A 6,000-nucleotide genomic window follows, 5' to 3' on the forward strand; every position below is an offset into this window, starting at 1 on the left:
ACTCCCTTCTTTCCAATTTGGATCTGTTTTATTTTTTTCTTCATGTCTGATTGCTATGGCTAAGACTTTCAGTTCTATGCTAAATAAGAGTGGTGAAAGTGGGCATCCCTGTCTTGTTCCTGTTCTTAAGGGAAATGCTTTTAGTTTTTGCCCATTGAGTATGATGTTGGCTGTAGGTTTTTTATATATGGCCTTTATTATGTCGAGATATGATCCCTCTATTTCTATATTGCTGAGTGTTTTTATCCAAAATGGGTGCTAGATTTTGTTAAATGCTTTTTCAGCATCTATTGATAAAATCATATGGTTTTATCTTTCATTTTGTTTATGTGGTGTATCACATTTATTGATTTGCAAATATTGTATTATCCTTGCATCCCTGGGATGAATCCCACTTAGTCATGGTGAATAATTTTTTTTAACGTATTGCTGAATTCAATTTGCTAGTATTTTGTTAAGGATTTTGGCATCTATGTTCATCAGGGATATTGGCCTGTAGTTTTTTTTTCTTTTTGTGTCCTTATCTGGTTTTGGAATTAGGATTATGCTGGCCTTATTAAATGAGTTTGAAAGTTTTCCATCTTCTTGGATTTTTTTTGAATAGTTTGAGGAGAATGGGTGTTAGATCTTCTTTGAATGTTCAGTAAAACTCCCCCGTGAAGCTGTCTGGCTGGGCTTTTGTTTGTTGAGAGTTTGTTGATTGCATCTTCTATTTCCTTAGTTATTATTGGTCTGTTCAAGTTTTCTGTCTCTTCCCGGTTCAGTTATGGGAGACTGTGTGTTTCTAAAAATTTGTCCACTTCACCTAGATTGTTCAATTTGTTGGTGTATAATTGTTCATAGTATGTTTTGATGATTCCTTGTATTTCTGTGGTGTCAGTTGTTACTTTTCTTTTATTTCTGATTTTGTGTGTTTGGGTCCTCTCTTTTTGTTTCTTGGTGAGTCTGGCTAAAGGTCCATCAATCTTGTTTATCTTTTCAAAGAACTAGCTCTTTGTTTCATTGATCCTTTGAATTGTTTTTTAGTCTCTATGCCATTTATTTCTGCTCTGACATTTACTATTTCTTTCCTTCTACTTGCTCTGGGTTTTTCTTTTTATTTACTTTCTAATTCTTTAAGTTGTTGAGTTAGAAAGTCAGTTAGGAATTTTTCTTGTTTCTTGAGTTAGGCCTGTAGTGCTATGAATTTCCCTCTCAGGACTGCTTTTGCTGCGTCCCATAGATTTTATGTTGTTGTGTGTTTGTTTTCATTGGTTTCCAGGAAGTTAAAAAAATTTTCCTTGATCTTTTTGCAAACCCATTCATTGTTTAATAACATGCTATTTATCCTCCAAGTGTTTGAATGTTTTTGTTGTAATTGAGTTCTAGTTTCATGCCATTGTGATCTGAGAAGATGCTTGATACAGTTTCTATCTTCTTGAATGTGTGGAGAATTACTTTGTGTCTTAACATGTGGTCTGTCTTTGAGAGTGTCCCATGTGCACTTGAGAAGCATATATATTCTGCAGTTTTGGGGTGAATTTTTCTATAAATATCAATTAAGTCCAACTGATCTAGTTCAAAATTTAGGGACTTTGTGTCCTTGTTAATTTTTTGTCTAGAATATCTATCCAGTGGTGTCAGGGGGTGTTAAAGTCACCCACTATGATTGTATTGCTATTGTATTGTATTGCATTGTATTGTATTGTATTGTATTGTATTCTCCCTTGAAGTTCTCCAGAAGTTTTAAAATATATTTTGGTACTCTCGTATTTGGTGCATATATGTTTACCAGTGTTATATGCTCTTGTTGGATTTATCCTTTTAATATTATGTAGTGATCTTCTTTGTCTCATTATGGCTCTCGTTTTGAAGTATATCTTATCAGATATGAGTATTGCTACATGAGCTTTTTTTTCCATTTCCATTTGTTTGGAAAATATTTTTCCAGCCCTTCACTTTCATCCTGTGTGAGTTTTTGTTGTGAGGTGGGTCATGTTTTCTTATCCAATCAGTTATCCTGTGTCTTTTGATTGGAGTATTTAAGCCATTTACATTTAAGGTTATTATTGATAGATACTTATTAGTTTTTACTTTTATTTTATGATTGTGTCCCCCCCCCCCCCCACACACACACCATTTCTTCTTCTTACAACAGTTCCTTCAGCATTTCTTGCAGTGCTGGTTTGGTGGTGGTAAATTTCATTAGCTTTTTTTTTTTGTCTGTGAAGCTCTTTATTTCTTTTTCAGTTTTCAGTGATTGCCTTGCTGGATAAAGTAGTCTTGGATTCAGACCCTTGCCTTGCATTACTTGTATGCTTCATGCCATTTCCTTCTGGCCTGCAGTGTTTCTATTGAGAAATCAGCTGACAGTCTAATGGGAGCTCCCTTGTAGGTAACTTTCTTTTGCTTCCTTTAAGATTCTTTCTTTGTCTTTAATTCTTGTCATTTTAATTATGATGTCTAGCTGTGGGTCTTTTGGGGTTCATCTTGCTTGGGACTCTGTGTTTCCTGGACTGGTATGACTTTTTCTTTCACCAGTTTAGGGAAATTTTCTGTTATTATTTCTTCAAACAGATTCTCTAGACTATTCTCTGATTCTTCTCCTTTTTGTACCCCTATAATGTGAATGTTGTTACGTTTTGTATTGTCCCAAAACTCCCTTAAACTCTCCTGCTACTTTTTAATTTTTTTTCCCCATTTGCTGCTTTATTTGAGTGTTTTTTTCTACCTTGTCTTCTAAGTCACTAATTTGGTCTTCAGCTTCTTCTAATCTACTACTGAATCCTTCTAAGGTATTTTTCATAACAGCTATGTCATTCTTTTTTCCCTCTTGCTTTTTATTCATAGCTTCTACCTTATTTTTAAGCTGATGTAGTTACCACTGAACTCTTCGTAATTTTTATTAAGTTGCTTGTAGTTTTCACTAAATTGTTTGAGCACCCTTAAAATCATTGCTTTGAATTCTTTATATGACAAGTTGCTTTCTTCTATTTCCTGTAGTGCCTTTTCTGGTGATTCCTTTTTTTATTTCATTTGGGTGTTGTTTCTTTTTCTCACCATTTTAACAATCTGGTAGTCCTAAGCCCAGTGAGGGATGTTGGAATGTGTAGGCAGGTCAGTGTGTATCAAATAAGGCTGCTGTGCCTCCCAGACTGTTTTGGTGTATGGCACCTCTTGCCTCCTGTGGGTCTTGGAGGATTGACAACTGGCGGTAGGTATTGGTCTGTGTGCAGGTCTTGGCTTCCCTAGTCTTGCTGCTGCTTGGGGTGGGGCACTGCTCCTGATCAGCCTCTGCTGATGCAACTGGGGATGGGTCTCAGCCGCCAATCTGTGCTGCTGCTGCCTGGGGTGCATGGGTCCAGATGGTGCACTGCAGGAGTGCGTGGGTCTCACTGGTATATTACTTGGTGCGTGGGTCTAGCTGGTGCACTGCTGGGGTGTGTGGGTCCCCCTCGTGTGCTTCTAGAGTATGCTTCTGCCTGGTGGGGCTCAGATCCTAATCAGTTGCTGCTGGGGGTGAGTGTTAGCTTCCAGTTTGCACTGCTGTTGCTAGAGGGTGCTCTCAGTGCCCAAGCCTTTGCTGCTGGGGGTGTGTCTCAGCTTCCAAGCCTCAGCTACTGTTGGGGGTGGGGCCCCACTCCCACCCAGTCACTGCTGCTGTGGGGGAAGGTGCTGGGCTCCAATAAGGCTTCTGCTGTGGGGCATGGTGCTCAGCTCCTGGCCCATTGCAGCTACTGCAGTAGGCACCTTGATAGCACCGCTACTGTGTGCTGGTCCGCATTGACACAGTGGGTCCACTGGTCTGGTGGTGCAAGGTGCTCTGGTGGACTCAGGTCCTAGCTGCTGTCCATTTCTTCCTCTCAGAGAAGACCAAGGATCTTTCAAAATGGTGGGGCCTCCTGGCCATGCAGGGAGAAGCTTGCTGACGAGCCACCTACCACGGTAGCCGGCTGCTGCTTTCTTTCTTTTTTTTTTTTTTTTATCCTCACCTGAGGACATTTTTCCATTTTTTGCACAGATAGAGTGGGAGGGAGAGAGAGGAAGAGAGAGGGAGAGAGAAACATCGATGTGAAAGAGACACACCGAGTGGCTGCCACCCACACGACCAACCAGGGCCGGGGACAAACTGCAACCCAGGTACATGCCCTTAGCGGGAACCGAACCAGGGTCTCTCGGGACCGCGGGCCGATGCTCTAACCGCTGAGCCAAACCGGCCAGGGCCGGCTGCTGCTTTCTGACTACAACACAGGTACCTTCTGTCCCTGTTTCTGCATTGCTCAAGATTGGTCATCCACAATCATGTTCACTGACACTCTTACATTCACTCATGCTCTCACACACTCAGCCTCGCTCTGGTCCTGCCTGCCGACATCTTCCTGTAATATCTAAAATGTCCATAGAAGATTTCTGTAGAACTCTATCTATGCCCTGCACCGACAGTCATTCCATGCCACAACTGTCACAACAGTACTCACAATGTCAGAGTCACTGACTGCTTTGCCAGTGCAGAGACACACCCACTCCCAATACACAGAGACTGCCAGGACCATAACAAGGACTCCAGCAGGCCCAACCTTGTGGCCTGTGAGAAGGGGGCATCTGTCCACCTGGATGACTTAGGCCCCTCCCAGACTTGACATAGGAGGCTCAGTTACTTGCATTCTACACCTCCTAATATCTGAGGCCCTGCTAGTCTCCTTCCATTGTTCCCAGTCACCAGTTCCTGCACCTCTCTCACAGCCTCTCCTTCCAACCCCAGCTCTGCTCTCCACTGCATGCTCCTGTGTCCAGGTTTTTTGGTTCAGGATAAGATGGGGTCGGGGAAGCTGGGCTGGAGGGAGCCCAAATTCAATCATCTACTCTGGAAAAGCCTTGCACTAACTCAGAGGCTACACAAGCTAGGCTAGCTAGGTTGATTTTCCGGGAGCTGCTCTAACAAGAACTCCCTGTGGCAGTGGCACTGGCCCTCTGCAGCCCTAGTGCCCAGGTCCTTCTCTGCCCAGGCTTCAGTTCTCTCATCCCCAGTGGACTGTTGGGGAGGGGATTAGGGATGACACCAGACAGGGAAACCTGCTTCCTTTACAGAAACAAACCCTGATCAAGGGGCAAAGCATAGAAAGGAGCCATTAACTGGAAGAGAGGTGGCCAGCCTGGCAACTCCATACAGAACAGAGCTCTGGAAATCTCCCTCCGGTGCCTGTAGCCACTGCACTGGCCAGCAGGGAGCACTGTGCTACCGGAACTCCACTGGCCAAGTGGAGACCAGAATCTCTTCTCTTAAAACAAGGGAGATTAATTGGAAATTTCTTGGTTACTGACTCAGGACTGGAGGGTAATAGAATAAACAGAATTCAGCTAGCATAAATATGGCCTTTCCTATTTAAATACTTTCATAGAACAGATTTCTGAGTTTATCTTAACCTTCATGCTCTTGTGCTCTTTAGTACTTAACTTGCCACCTTTAGATTTACACTCTAGAACAGCATTTTTGTTGGGCCATCAGTGAGGGATATTGTTAACACTAAACTAAAACAAAGAGCAAGGCTTTAAGAACGAGCCCTTGCCCTGGTAATCACATACACTTGAAACAGCACACGAAGAAAGACTGCCACTAAGGGCAACATTTCAAACACAGTTATCAGCTCTCAGGCTGTTGTCCTGAGTGGAGAAAATAACTGAAATACTCAACAATAATGACACCATCTAGCATGCAAAACTGTGCTGCCAACACTTCAGGAGAAAATTTATAGGAAGGGAAAACACACCTGTTATATTACTAGGCAAAAAAAGCAGAACATAAAATAATATGCATTATATCACATATTTTAGTTTTAAATATAATTAGAAAAAAGCATTGGCTAGAAATGAGTAAATACGAAGAGTATTTGTCTTTGGTTGCTGAGATTATAGCTGACCATTTTTTTTTTAGATTTGTGATTTCCTCTCAAATAGCTTAATGTTTCTGTATTGAATATGTGCTACTTCTCTATTTAGAAATTAAAAAAAAATTTTTATTTA

This window comes from Molossus molossus, unplaced genomic scaffold, assembly GCF_014108415.1.
Source record: "Molossus molossus isolate mMolMol1 unplaced genomic scaffold, mMolMol1.p scaffold_m16_p_1, whole genome shotgun sequence".
NCBI lineage: Eukaryota > Metazoa > Chordata > Mammalia > Chiroptera > Molossidae > Molossus > Molossus molossus.